Raw genomic sequence first — 15,228 nt, forward strand, 5'->3', positions numbered from 1 at the left:
TTAAGTGAATGTAAAACTAAAGCCAATTTGGTTGAAGTCAATTGAATGCAGACGCTGAAATCAGCACAACTCTCAAAATGGCCACAAAGGGGCACGAGTCTGAAAGTGGGCAGGAAGGAACGCAGATGGCATCAGAAGGAAGCGTTGATTGGCCTGGGAGCAGAAGGGCCCTCAGGAAGGGTGCGGGTGGGTTGGATCGCTGGGCTGAAGCTGATGGGATGCACTGTAATGAGACCGAGTGCTGCATCCCACACGTTGCCTGCGATGATCTTGGTGGGGGCTTGTGGCAGAGTGACAGGAAGATCATGGAAAGGGAACGGAGTGGAGATTTGGGTAACAGCTCAACTGAACTGAGCTGGCGGTGACTGTGGGAGGCCAGGAAAACCAATGGCATCACAGGGGGGAAGTCATCGACTGGAAGCATCGAAGGCATCTTCACCTGTAATACAGAGACATGCTTTAGAAGGAGGAACGCTGAGACCCAAACTGTGCTCACCATCAGCCCACCCCCACAAAACATGGAAGCCAAACACCACTCCAAGAAATGGCTTCAGAGTAAGGTTAGGAGTATTTAACAGGAAAGGTGTTAAGGTTAGGTACATCAGGATTAGGGTTAGAGTGACCGTTAGGGAAGGCCAAGGCAAAGGCAGGAGCAAAAGGCAAGGAGAACAGCCAAGGGAACGCCAAAACAGAGGGCAAAGGCAAAGGGATGGGAAAGGCTTGGAGAATGCCAAAAGTCACATCAGAGGTCAGGCCCAAGGAGAAGGCCGCAGAGAACACCAGAACAGAGACCAAAGAGATCAACGCAGAAGGCCAAAATGGAGAGCGAGGTCCGTGAGAACGCTGCAGGGAAGGCCGATGCAGAAGGTCAAGGGCAATGGCCAAAGAGAATGCGGCACAGAAGGCCAAAACCAAAGGCAAAGAGAACGCTGTAGGAGATGCCAAAACAAGAGGCCAAAGGGAAAGTGGCAAAGAAGGCCGGGAGCAATGGCCAAAGAGAACGTGGAAGGGGACGCCAAAACCAAAGGCCAAAGAGAATGCCGCAGGGAACGCCAGAACAGGAGGCCAAAGGGAATGTGGCAATGAAGGCCAAGGACAAAGGCCAAGGGAATGTGGCACAGATGGCCAAAACCGAAGGCCAAAGAGAACACAGTGAAGGTGGCCAAGGGCAAATGGCCAAGAGAATGCCACAGGGAACGCCAAAACAGGAGGGCAAGAGAACGCAGCAGGAAAAGCCAAGGGCAAGGAGAACGCTGCAGGGAAAGGCTGGAGGCAAGGAGAACACGGAAAGAAAAGGACAGGCAGCATTCAGGACACCAGGAAGTGCAGAAATGAGCTCTGGGAACCCTACCTTGTGTCTCAGTAAGTAATGAGCAAACACTGGTGGGTGAGCATTGCCCTTACCTGCTGGGCAGACAATTACCAGGCAGCACAGTGGGGTTCTGGGGCGTTCCAGGAAATGCAGATTCCAGTTCCTTGCTGCTGCCATGAAGAGCCATGCATCTCCATGCTGTCCTTACAGCGCTCAGGAAAGGGAACAGAGCAGGGATTCAGGTAAAAGCTGGACTGAACCGAGCTGGCGGTGAGTGTGGGAGGACTGGAAAGATGATGGCATTGCAGGGGGGAAGCCATCAACTGGAAGCATCAAAGGCATCTTCACCTGTAATACAGAGACACGCTTTAGAAGGAGGAACATCGAGACACAAACGATGCTCAGTCAGCCCACCCACAAAACATGAAAGCCAAACACGGCTCCAAGAAATGGCTTCAGAGTAAGGTTAGGAGTATTTAACAGGGAAGCTGTGGGGTTTTTGTTAGTATTACACAGAAGGTTACAGATGGGTTCAGTGCCCAATTGAAAGCACTATGGAAGGTGCAGGGTTAATTTGCACAGGTATCTATACAGTCATGGCTGCAATTCACACTACATTTGGGGTTCAGAGCTTAGGGCTGGGGAGAAAGTATTGAGGTTAGGGTTATTAGGATCGTGCTCAGAGTGAGCGATAGGGAAGGCCAAGGCAAAGGTAAGAGCAAAAGGCAAGGAGAACAGCTGAGGGAACGCCAAAACGGAGGGCAAAGGCATGGATGACACCCAAGGGAAGGCAACGCCGAAGGCAAAGGGAAGGCAAAGGCAGGGAGAGCACTGAAGAGAAAGCCTCGTCACAGGCCAGGCCTGAGGAGAAGGCTGCAGAGAACGCCAAAACAGAGACGAAAGAAAACGAATCAGGGAAGGCCAAAATGGAGGGCAAGGTCCATGAGAACGCTGCATGGAAGGCCAACACAGAAGGCCAAGGGCAACGGCCAAAGAGAACATGGAAGGGAACGCCTAAACCAAAGGCCAAAGAGAACACCGTAAGGGATGCCAAAACAAGAGGCCAAAGGGAATGTGGCAATGAAGGCTGAGGGCAATGGCCAAAGAGAACGCAGCCAGGAGCGCCAAAGCTGAAGGCCAAAGAGAATGTTGTAGGGAATGCCAGAACAGAAGGCAAAGGGAACGTGGCAAAGAAGGCCAAGGACAAAGGCCAAGGGAATGTGGCACAGATGGCCAGAACCGAAGGCCAAAGAGAACACAGCAAAGGTGGCCAAGGGAATGCCACAGGGAACACCAAAACAGGAGGGCAAGAGAACGCAGCAGGAAAAGCCAAGGGCAAGGAGAACACAGCAGGGAAAGGCTGGAGGCAAGGAGAACACGGAAAGAAAAGGACAGGCAGCATTCAGGACACCAGGAAGTGCAGAAATGAGCTCTGGGAACCCTACCTTGTGTCTCAGTAAGTAATGAGTAAACATTGGTGGGTGAGCATTGCCCTTACCTGCTGGGCAGACAATTACCAGCCAGCAAAGCGAGGTTCCAGGGCATTCCAGGAAATGCAGATTTCAGTTTCTGCTGCTGCCGTGAAGAGCCGCGCATCTCCGTGCTGTCCTTAAAGTGCTCAGGAGCAACGCAGCTCTGCTGCCACCTGTGGGACACAACGCAGTAATGAAGGCGCTGCCCCACATGTGTGGGGCTGCACCCTGAGCACATTGCTGTAATGATGACACAAGGGTTGTAATTAATAATTATAATTAACATTAGGGATATAATTAATGTTATTCATAGGGTTGAAGTTACAGTTGGTCTAACATCAGTTCAGTATTCTGCACTACAATCACAATTAAGGTTATTTGACAAAAAACATGAGGCATTATTTTTAAGGCAGCATTCAGGTTAAGAGACATTTTCAACACTGCGTTAAGGGTTTGGTTTACAGATACACTGCAGGTTAACACAATTATCGTTAGGACTCCCATTCAGCTACGGGTTCAGGTCAAGGTTAACTTTAATGTTGCCTCCCAGCTAATCCCAGAGTGCCGAAGGCAAGCAGAACTCCCAGGGCAGGCAAAGGGAAGGAGAACTCTCATGGAAAACCAAGGTAAACGCAAAGAAAACAGCCAAGCTAAGGCAAGGGCAAAAGCAAAGAGATCACCAATGGAAAGCCAAGGTGAGGGCAAGGAGAACGCAACAGGAAAGGTCAGAATACAGCCAAAGAGACCACAGCAGGAAAAGCCAACGGCAAAGGCCAAGAGAATGCAGCACAAAATGCCAAAACAAAAGGACAAGGGAACACGACATGGAATGCCCAGGCAAGGGCTAAGAAAATATGGCAGGAAAAGCCAAAATAGGAGGCCAAAAAGAACGCGGCAAAGAAGGCCAATGCAGAATGTGGCTGGAACAGCAAGTTAGGAGGTCAAAGAGAACGCTGCAGGGAATGCCCAGGCAAGGGCCAAGACAACGTGGCAGGAAATGCCAAAACAGGAGGCCAAAGAGAATGCTGCTGGGAACGCCAAAACTGAATGCCGAAGAGGATGTGGCAACAGAAAGCCAAGGGCAATGGCCAAGAGATGTGGCATAGAACACAAAAACAGGAGGGCAAGGGCCAAGAGAACATGGAAGGAAATGCCAAGGATGATGGCCAAGAGAACACGGCAAGAAACGCCAAAACAGGAGGGCAGGAGAAAGCAGCAGGGAACACCAAAACTGAATGCCGAAGTGAATGTGGCAAAGAAAGCCAAGGGCAATGGCCAAGAGAACCCAGCATGGAACACAAAAACAGGAGGGCAAGAGAATGCCCAGCCAATGGCAACGGCTAAGAGAACGTGGAAGGAAATACCAAAACAGGAGGGCGAGAGAACGCAGTACAGAACGCCAAAACTGAACGCTGAAGTGAATCCAGCAAAGAAAGCCAAGGGCAATGGCCAAATGAACGTGGCATGGAACACAAAAACAGGAGGGCAAGACAACGCAGTAGGGAACAGCAAGGGCAAAGGGAAGGAAAACACTGCAGTGAAAGGCCAGAGACAAAGAGAACACAGAAAGAAAAGGACAGGCAGCATCCAGGGCACCATAAAGTGCAATGAAGAGCTCTGGGAGCACCGTGCTGTGCTGTGCTGTGGAGTGGGTAAACACTGATGGGTGAGCATTGCCCTTACCTGCTGGGCAGACAATTACCAGCCAGCAAAGCGAGGTTCCGGGGCATTCCAGGAAATGCAGATTCCGGTTCCTTGCTGTTCCCCTGAAGAGCCACGCATCTCCATGCAGTCGTTACGGCACTCGGGAGCGCAGCAACTCCGCAGCCACCTGTGGGACACAAAGCAGTAATGAAGTCACTGCCCTGCAGATGTGCCTCTTTCACAAACCTGCACTCCTTTCCCTGATCAATGTGGCTGCACTCTGTGCGTGATGCTGCTTACCAGCAGCACTGCAGCTGGGAACAACAGACAAGGAGAAGGCTCAGGTACCCAACAACATCCATCTTCCATCTTCTCTGATAACTGCTCATTATACACTGCTCTCACCTTCGGTTTGGTAGGTGGGGATTGAGGAAGCAATGCCGGTCCCACAGACCCCTCCCTATCCCACACTGTGATGGGAGATCAGGATCTGGACCACCTGAGAACCTGAGCATCCAGGATTCTTTGGGTCCTGATGAGACGAGTCCCAGAGCCCTGAGGGAATTCACCGCTGCAGTCACCGAGCCACTCTCAGTGGTATCTGAGAAGTCGAGGCAGTCAGGTGAAGTCCCTGGTGAGCAGAAAAAAGGCAACAGCACAGCTGTTACTGCAGATATAAAGTATGACCCTGGGAACCACCAACGTGTCAGTCTCACCTCTGTGCTGCAAAGAATCGAGGAGCAGATCCTCCTGGAAGTGACTCTGAAGCACACGTTCCAGTGCATCACCACCCTCTGTGTGAAATGCTTCCTCCTAATAACCAACCTAAACCTCCCCTGTTTCAGTTTAAAATCATTTCCCCTTGTCCTATCACGATCCACCCTCGTAAACAGCCATTCCCCTTCCTGCTGTTCCCCCTTCAAGTACTGTGAGGCTGCAATGAGGTCCCCCCAAGCCTTCTCTTCTCCAGGCTGAAGAACCCCACTTCCCTCAACCTTTCCTTGTACAAGAGCTGCTCCAACCATCTGCTCATCTCAGTGCCTCCTCTGGACCTGCTCCATGAGCTCCACGTCCTTCCTGTGCTGGGGGCCCCAGGCCTGGATGCAGCGCTGCAGATGAAGCCTCACAAGAGCCGAGCAGATGGGGACGATCACCTCCCTCTCCCTGCTGGCCGCTCCTCTTTTAATGCAGCCCAGAACACAGCTGGCCTTCCAGGCTGCAAGCACGCTCTGCTGGCTGATGTCCACTCATGGATCCCAGCTCATCTACCGGGAGCCGCAAGTCCTTTTCTGTGGGGCTGCTCTCAAGGTGTTCTTTGCTGAGTTTGTACAAACACCTGGGATTGCCCCTTCATCAGTGACATTGACAGTGGGGCTGAGTGCACCCTAATGACACCGAGCTGTGGGGTGCAGTGACACAGCAGAGGGACAACGCCATCCAGAGGGACCTCAACAGGCTGAGTAGTGGCACTCAGCGATGTACCTTCCTGTCCCAGAAAGCCAACTGTACGCTGGGCTCCATCCAAAGATGAGCGGTCAGCAGGCGAAGGGAGCTGGTCCTGCCCCTCTGCTCTATGAGGCCTCACCTGGAGGTGCTGCATCTGGATGTGGATGTCCGCAGCGCAGGACAGACGTGGAGCTGTTGGAGAACATCCAGAGAACAGCCACAAATATGAACTGAGGGATGGAACGCCTTTCCTATAAAGAGAGAGAGAGCTGGAGCTGTTCAGCCTGCAGAAGTGAAGGCTCCGAGGTGATCTGGTAACAGCCTTTCAACACCTGAAGGGAAGAACAAGGAAAGATTTAGCCTAGATATAAAGAAAATCTTGTACAGTGAGGGTGGTGACACAGCGGAACAGGTTACCCAGACATGTGATGGATGCCCTGTCCCTTCCAAGGTGAGGCTGGGTCAACCTCTGGGCAGCCTGATCTGGCTGGGGATGTTCCTGTTCGTTGTGTGGCAGTTGGACGAGATCACCACCAATGGTACCAAGTACTCTGGCTAGGATAATCCACATCCATCAGAGCCTCTCTGGGCCAGTCCCAGTATTCAGCAGACCAGAGGCTTCACTTCATCATGCTGGGGTGATGCTGAGTACAGCGGTCCAGAAGAGGATAATTCTTGGCTTCCTATGAAGATGAAGATTTATTACACCTAAGGGTGCACAGAACGCCCTTAAACAACTCTGCATGGTTGGAAGCAGTGCATAACAGCCCTGAAATAAAGGAAGAAGAAGTTACCCCATTCCAAAGATGAACACTCAGCCCACACTGCCAAGGAAGCAGTCTCCAGGTAGAGATGCTGCCCTTATGGCTTCCACCCCTTAAATGTGGTCAGGATACTACCAACAACGACAACAAAAAAAAAAAAAAAAGAAGGGAGATTGCAGGCCTGAAATAAAGAAAAAGCAAAGAAACCACTTACACCCTTCTCAAAGGCCAAAACTCACCCATGCTCTACAGGAGACAGCCACCAGAGATCAACATTGCCCTTACATCTGCCAGCGCTTCAATGTGGTCAGGATTCCCCAAAAACAGGAAAGGTCACAACCCTAAAATAAGAAGGAATCACTCATCCTTTCTCAAGGACCAGAGCTCACCCCACACTCCCAAAGAGATGGTCTCTAAAAACAGATACCACCTTAAAGGCTGCCAGCCCTTAAGTGGGGTCAGGGTCCCCCCAACAACAAGATACTGCAACCCTGGAATAAAGAATCACTCACCCAGTTTCAAGGCTTCACCCCACACTCTAAAGGAAGCAATCTCCAGGTGCAGTTGCTGCTCCTTCTGCTGACAGACCTTAAATGTGGTCAGGAGCTCCCAAAAAGTGAAATTACAATCCAGCAGTAAAGAAGAAATCAATGACCCCATTCCAAAAACAAACACTCAGCCCACACCCCAAAGGAAGCAGCCTCCATGCAGAGATGCTGCCCTCACAGCTTCCAGCCCTTAAAAGTGGTCAGGATCCCCAAAAAAGGGAAAGACCAGAGCCCTACAATAAAGCATCAGTCACTCACCCCCATTCCAAAGGGCAGAACTTGCTCCCAATGCTCCCAAGGAGGCAGTTCCCAAGCAGAATGCTGCCCTTACTGTTCCCAGTCCTTAAATATGGGCAGGGAGGGGGTGGAGCCAAGCTCAGCCCTATCCGGTCCCACAGGTAAATTGCTTCCACCTGTGCTGGCAGGGCTGGCCACACCCCTCACCAGGTGCTCAATCACTGCTTCAGGCTGTAAACAACAAAAAAAACCTAATTACTAGCAGGTGATTGGATCTGCCTGTCCGGCAAGGGGAGTTTGATCAAAGGATGAGCAACAATGGCGTGCATATTTTGATTCAAGTCTGTCCTCAAAGGCATTTGGTAAAATTTCTAATAGATAGGGGAGCACAAATTTCAGTATGATACAGCACACAAATTTCAGTACTGATACAGCAAGATGCTGAAAAGCTGTGTGTGCAGCCTGGATGGCAGAGTTGAGATCACCGGTGTGATCGGAGCGAGCGCTGTTTGCCAAACTAGTGGGGACAGCTTGTGGCTCTCCAGTGAGAAACGTGTCGCTTACTTTCTTTGCAATTAAAGCCCATTGTGAAAACAATTCAGGATTTGACATAATCAGTGGGTGAACCTGGCACCTGCCTGTATGGCAGTGTGTGGCCTTTTGGGTCAAGTTTCAATCCCAGACTCCAAAGAAATAGGCAGGCTGCAGCGTGTGCACTTTACGCAGCCCCTGTGCTCCCTAAGCAGGGGTCGCTAACATACCACTGTACCCCATTTCTGCTGCAGCATGATGTGGGATTTCTGAACTCATAGCAGGTTTGGAAAAAAGACAAATCGTTTCCAGAACAGACTCCCCACATAACTCGTTGTCATCTGGTTTGGAAACCAGATGGAAGGTGGTGATTAATAATCGATTATCGGTGTCTGAAAGCTTATACAGCCCCGCTAGGAGCTGCTGTCCCAAACCTTGCTTACTTGGCAAGCAAGTTGGGGTGATGCCATGGAGTGATGCTGGGATGACACTGGGGTGAAGTTGTGGACTGAGCCTGGAGAGTGACGCTGGGGGGTGATGCTGGGGTATTGCGGGTGGGGGGGGGGGGGGGAATCAGAGAGAGAGAGATACTCGATGGAGACACTGGGGTGACTTAGTGTGATGCTGGGGGGTGACATTGCTGGCACGACTCTGGGAGTGACATTGGGGTGACACTGGAGAGTGATTCTGAAGTGTCATTGTAGTGGCATGGGTTATGTTGGGGCTTTTTGGGGAGGAAGGGTGGGTGACATCAGGGAGTGAACACTGGGTGGTGACGTTGTTGGGGTGTTATATTGGGGACCTAACGGCCCCTGACTGAAGAATGATCCTGGAATTGAATAAGGTATTTTGGCAGTTTTAAGGGAGTTGATATTTGTGGCTGTGGCTGCAAATGTTTTGTAGAGAGAGCTGTCCCTGGTATTTGGTCTTGTTCTTGCGAAGACTTGTTTTGCAAGCCGATGTTCCAGCTGGGCTCTTGTATGGGAACTGCTGAGTCATGGCCTGAACCTCTGATTGATCACCTGAGGCGAGCCATGAGGCAGCCAGAGGAGCACAGGTGAAGGCAATTCAATTCACCTGTGCTGCCAGAAGGGGTGGAGCCAGGCTGCCCCCTCCTAGAGCTATTTAAGAGCTGGCTGCCAGGGGGGAAGGGTTTCTGCTGGAGATCTGCTCTGCTAGAGTTTTGTGAGTGAGCCCAGGATAGGGGTAAGCCTTCTATTTATTCTATTTTGTTGTCGTAGTCTGCTTTGCCTAACTGTCTTGTTTATTTTGTGATTATAGCATCCTAAAATTCTTAGACTGTAAAGCTCTGTATCATGTACTGGCTGAACGGGTACAGCATGCAAGTGGATCAAACCCTACAGACCCTGGGGAGAATGAAAGTGGGAGAAAGAGTGGAAGTGTGCTTTGAAGCAGGGGATGCCCTGCTAGTGATGCTGATCAAATCCGCTGCTGGCATGTTCCTTCTCTCTCCTTTTCTGCAGCTTGCCATCTCTCAAGGGTCAGATAGTAATAGCATACTTGCTTAGGGAGATTCTGCTTCCCACTTAATGGAATCATCTAAAATTTTAGAGTGACACCTAGAGGGAGTGACACGGTGGTTATGTTGGAGTGATGTTGGGGTATCAATAGGATAGATGTTAGGGAGTAGCATGATAGGGTGACATCATTGGGAGTGATGTTGGAGAACCACAGGGATTTAACGTGAATGACTGGTTCTGGGGTGAGAGCGTTGGGGTGACACTGGGGAATGACAATGTTGGACTCTTCAATATTCAACTCTTCAATAGATGGCTTAAGAGCTGGTGCAGGCGCAAGAATTTCGGCTTTTTTGACCATGGGGCAATTTACACTGCACCTGGCATGATGGCTGCTGATGCATGCAGCCTGTCCCTGAGGGGTAAGAGGATCTTAGCTGAAGAATTAGCAGGACTCATTGACAGGTCTTTAAACTAGGAATGAAGGGGGAAGGGGACAAAATAAGGGCTACTGGAGTTGAACGGGTCATTCGAGGGCTTATACCAACCTCTATGGGCAATGATGGCAGATTGCATAGGGAAGGACTAGGGCAGGGGGATGCTGGGGATGCTGCTGTTCTAGGGGATCCTAGATCCCTTATAAAGGTGGCGAGACGGATAGCCCGGCTGAAGTGCCTTTATACCAACGCACGCAGTCTGAGTAACAAGCAGGAGGAACTGGAAACTGTGATGCACTCGGGAAGTTATGACCTTGTTGCTATCACAGAAACATGGTGGGATGACTCCCACAATTGGGATACTGCTTTATTCAGGTTTGTTATCTGGCAATGCAGCCCAGCTGGATAAGGCTCTTGTAGACTGGTAGTATTTTCTTCAGGAACACTGAAATCTGAATCAGTGGGACATCGTCCATGATCTATTATCCAACTCTTACCTTCTCCTCCCCTGGTTTCTCATTGCCTGAGCACTTCAGGTTCACAGAAGATGAAAATGAAAAGAAAAAAGGAAAAGGAAAACAGAAACGAAAAAAGGGGAATAAAAATGAAAAAAGAGAAAAGGAAAGGAGAAAAGAACGATGTAGAAAAAGAAAGAAGGAGAAATAACTAGAATTATTAAAAGGAACATTATTAGAAAAAGAAAAAAAGAATTTGAAATACAATGAGGACAGGAAAAAGGCGAGGAAAAAGACAAAATAATTGGAATTAGGAAAATAAATAGAAAACGAATTGGAAATAGAACTAGAAGAAGAATTGGAAAAGGCAGAGGAAAAAGAACTGGAATTAGAAAAAGAATTACAAAAATAAAAAGGAAAAAGAAAACCAATTAGGGAAAAAAATATTAGAAAAGGAAAAAAATCAAGAATTAGAAAAAGCAAAAGAATTAGAAAAAGAATTAGGAAATAAGACAAAAAGAATTAGAAAAAGAGTAAGAAACAGAAAAACAAGAAAAGGGGAGAAGAAAAAGGTGAAGAAAATATTATAAAAATAATTTGAAATAGAAAAGAAAGAAAATAATTAAATTAGAAAATGAAAGAGAAAAACAATTAGAAAACGAAAAAAACGAGGACAAATTAGGATTAGAATGAGAATTGGAAAAAGATAAGGAACTGGAAAAAAATGGGAAATGAGAAAGAATTAGAAAAAAATATTAGAAAAGGAATTGGAAAAGGAGCTAAAAGTAGAAAGACAAAAAAAGAGGGAAAAAATAAAGGAAAATGGAAAAGTGAGAAAAAAGTCTAGAAAAAGAACTAGAAATAGAACAATGAAAAATAATAAGAAAAAAGAGAATAATTAGAAAAAATAGAAGAAGAATTAGAAAAAGAATTAGAGAGAGAAAAACAAGAATATGGAAAAGAAGATGAAAAGAAAAGGAATTGGAAAAAGAAAAGGAATTGTATAAAAAGGAATTGAGAAAAGAAAAAATGGAAAAAAAATAGATGAAAAATTGGAAAGAGAACTGGAAATGGAAACAGACTTGGAAAAAGAATTGGAAAATGAAAAAGAAGAGAAAGGAAACAAAAGCACTAGAGCAGGAGAAAGAATATGAAAAGAAAAGGAATTAGAAAAAGAAAACCAATGGATAAAGAAAAACGAGAAGAATTAGAACGATAATTGGAAAAGGAAAAAGCTGCAAAAAGAAAAACCTGGAAACAGAAAAAGAGCTGGAAAAAGATTGAGAAAAATAAAATGAATTAGAAAAAGGAAAAATATAAAGAAAAAATAGAAAGATAACAAGATTTACAATGAAAAGTAGAAAAATATTTAGAATCTGAAAAAAAAGAAACAATCAAAAAGAACAGAAAAAAATAGAAAATGAATTAGAAAATTAATTTAAAAAATTAGAAAAAATTGGAAAATGTAAAAGAAAAAACTGAAACAGAAAAATGAAAGAGACATGGAACAGGGAAAAGATGTGGAACAGGGAAAAGAAGAAGTACCACAATTAGAAAAAGAGTTGGAGTTAGAAAAAAATTGAAATAGAAAAAAGAAAGACTTAGACTGGGAAAAGGACCACAAAAAAAGGCTTGGAAAAAGAATTAGAATTAGAAAAAGAAAAAACAAAGAGCAGGAAACGAATTAGAAAAAGAATTAGAGAAATCATTAGAAAAGGAAAAAGAAAATTAGAACACAAAAAGTATTAGAAAGACCAAAAAGTATTTTATTTTTAAAAAAAAAGAAGAAGAATTAAAATTAGATTGAGAAATGGAAAAAGGAAATAAAGAGGAATTGGAAAAAGAAAAAGAATGAGAAAAAGAAAAAAATAGAAAAAGAATTAGACAAATAGTTTGAATTAGACAAAGAATTAGGAAAAAAAAAAATAGAAAATGATCCAGAAAGAGAACACAAGAACTACAATTTGAAAAAGAATTGGGATTCAAAAAAGAAAAAAAAATGAAATAGAAAAAGACTTGCAATGAAAAGAAAAACTTGCAACAGGAAAAAGAAATAGGAAAAGAATTAGGAAAAAAAATTAGAAAAACAAAGCAGATTAGTGTCTTGCTCCAATTTATAGGAGGGAGAGGAGGTTCTTTTATTATCTATATACCCGGCGTGAGATTAAGAAACAACAGTTTAAATGTTGGTCCGACCAATTTATTACAAATCATAATTAGGGAAATGGGGAAGGGGAGGACGGAGGCTATTACGAATTAGGGTAATGGGGAAGGGAAGGAGGGCGATAGGAAAGATAGAAAAGATAGAGAAGAAGAAGCAAGGAGTCTTTATAGGAAGCAAGAGGGAGACAGTCACCACCATGGATCTAGCGTGGTTTGTAGTTCAGTCTTTGATCTTCAGTAGTGGTGGGTCGTCAGGCATTGTTCTGTTGACGACGAGGAGAATGATGAGAACGACAGCCATGACCATGGTGATGACGGCCCCTTTTCAATAGTTTCAAAGTGGTCGAGTCAGCTGTCTTTGGAGTGACAGCTCAAATCCAATGTGGTTGAGTCAGCTCTCCTTGGAGTGGCAGCTTCTGGCTCTGGGATCTCAGCAGAAACTCCTTTGTTCCCATCTTCTGGGCCTTGCCAGCAGACAAGAGGGAACAGGGATGCCCATCTGCATCTTGTTTTTCACAGAACACGATGGTATAATTCCCCAACTTTCCCATACCAAGCTGGAGCTGTTTAGTCACAGGCCAGATCTTCTGCCAGTGAACACTCCTGAGCACTCTATTCCGGAGGCAAGCAGCTCTGGAGGAAGGGGCTTTCAAATGTTCCCAAAGTGATACCGATTGTCACACGGTTAGCACCCATCACTTGCCTCCTTAACAAATCATTGAGAGTCTTATCACAAGAAAAACCTCAGGAAGCAAGCTTTGAGCCAAAAAACAAAGGATTCTCACAATTAGAAACAGGAAAGAAGAAACAGATTTAGAAAGAGAGAAAGATTTAGAAAAGGGAATGGAAAAATAATTAATAAAGGAAAAAGAATTGGAATGGGAATTGTAATATGTTGAAGAAAATAAAATATGGAAAGGAATATGACTAAGAAAAGGAACATGAAGAAAAAGAAAAACAATTGGAAACAAACAGAATTGGAAACAGAATTATCAAAAGATAAAGAATTATAAAGAAATAGAAAAAATTCAAAACAAAAAAGAATTTGAAAAAGTCTTAAGAAAACAAATTAGAAAGAGAAAGAAAAGGAAATAAAAGAACAAGGAGAGAAAAGAAAAAGGTAAAAATAAAAAAACGAAGCAGAAAACTATTCGGAAAAGGAATTGGAAAAGGAATTGGAAAAAGAATTGGAAAAAAGAAAAGCAGTAGAATTAGAAAGTGGATTAGGAAATGAAAATAAATTATAAAAAGGGGGGAAAAATCAAAGGGAACTGGAAAAGGAACTGGAAAAGGAGAAAGACAAGAAGTTAACTCTGGATACCCCAAGTCTTACATGGCACGCACTAGAAGCCTGTTTTGCAACCTACCTCTTCTTTTTGCATCTCACTTGGTCAAAGCAGAGCAGTCACCATTTGGGCTCACTGTAGCTCCAACTAGGCATAGATTGGCAACATGAAACACAAGAAAAATGAGAAACATTGCATAACGTCAAGAAATGATATTGAACCTAAAAAGAACAAACCCATGTTTGGTGGGAGCGACAGAAGGCAGAGACATCACATCAGTACTTGCGAGCCCTAAAGATGGGGGAAAAGAAAGAATACCTGGTGAAAGCCATGTGAGTGCAAGAGACAACTGATGCTGAGCCCAAAGAACTTCTACAAGTGTGGGAGCAACTTCAGAGATCAACACAGCTTGCCAGACAGAGTAAGGAGTGGATATTGGCATCCATCTATGGCTGTAGTTTTCTACTATAAACACAATGAGCCTCAGTAGAGTCCTTGCACCACTCGGGAGAGCCGCAGTTTTTCCACCACCGCTCACTGGACACAAGATAAGTAGACGTCACCATCAGGTAATGATGAAGGAATCAGTTCCCCTTTCCAAGGATCAGGGCACAACCAGCACTACAACCCAGGGAGGCTTGAAAGGCCAATGCCATCTGATAGTGGAGTCTCCAACCCTAGAAGGAAAGAAGAAACCTTCACGTCTGGTACTGAACAACATGGGGCAGGGAGAAACAGAGGTAGTTCTCGATACTCCATGTCGTACACAGCACTCACTAGAAGCCTGTTTTGGAGCCTAACTCTTCATTTCACATCACACTTGGTCAACACTTAGTTGTATGCATTCGGGTCACCCAAGCTCCAACTAAATGTTGATTGGCAACATGAAAAACAAGACAAGACAAACGCTGCGTAATGGTAAGAAATGATACTGAATGAAAAGCAAACAAAACCCTATTACAAAGCAAAGAACATGCCCTATTACCTTGATGCTCACCTTTTCCCCTGATTCCTCATTGCCTGAGTATTTCAGGTTCACAGACCTTCCTGATGCTTAACTGCACATGGGCATACTGGCTAAATAGAAACTGTTGCTAGCTAAATGTTTATCTATTGCTAATGGCTTACATTCTCCTCCTTAAATTTTCTATCATCACTGAGGTCCTGTCTGACCAGCATCAAAAATCAGTAGTCTTGCAACATAATGAGCCTACTGATACCATTGTCAAGGGTTTTGGATTTCTAAAGGCATTATCGTAATGTTTAGGAGCGCAATGTCTATGTTGTCTGGAACTCAAGGCTCAGAGGTATTCCAGATGGCTGGACAGATAACAGCAGCAGTCCTTGTACCCATACATTCATTACTCCATCTACCTACAGAGCAAGCACCAATGTGGAAAATTCATCTAACAGGCAAGTGAAGGAGACCCTCAGAGACTCCTGATGAAATAAAAA

At 45.6% G+C, this 15,228-nt stretch overlaps 2 long non-coding RNA genes across 2 annotated transcripts; both read right to left on the reverse strand.

The window, feature by feature from the left end:
• Nucleotides 1-329: 329 nt before the first annotated feature.
• LOC125696275 (uncharacterized) lies at nt 330-4,573 on the reverse strand. The gene is made up of 4 exons (XR_007378258.1): nt 4,468-4,573; nt 2,811-2,957; nt 1,405-1,660; nt 330-439 (listed from the first exon to the last, which is right to left on the reverse strand). It is a non-coding gene; the product is annotated as an uncharacterized LOC125696275 (long non-coding RNA).
• Nucleotides 4,574-4,972: 399 nt separating this feature from the next.
• LOC125696174 (uncharacterized) lies at nt 4,973-7,233 on the reverse strand. Its single transcript, XR_007378213.1, has 4 exons — nt 7,151-7,233; nt 6,878-6,979; nt 6,292-6,557; nt 4,973-5,059 (listed from the first exon to the last, which is right to left on the reverse strand). It is a non-coding gene; the product is annotated as an uncharacterized LOC125696174 (long non-coding RNA).
• Nucleotides 7,234-15,228: the final 7,995 nt, after the last annotated feature.

This window comes from Lagopus muta, chromosome 7 (genome assembly GCF_023343835.1).
Source record: "Lagopus muta isolate bLagMut1 chromosome 7, bLagMut1 primary, whole genome shotgun sequence".
NCBI lineage: Eukaryota > Metazoa > Chordata > Aves > Galliformes > Phasianidae > Lagopus > Lagopus muta.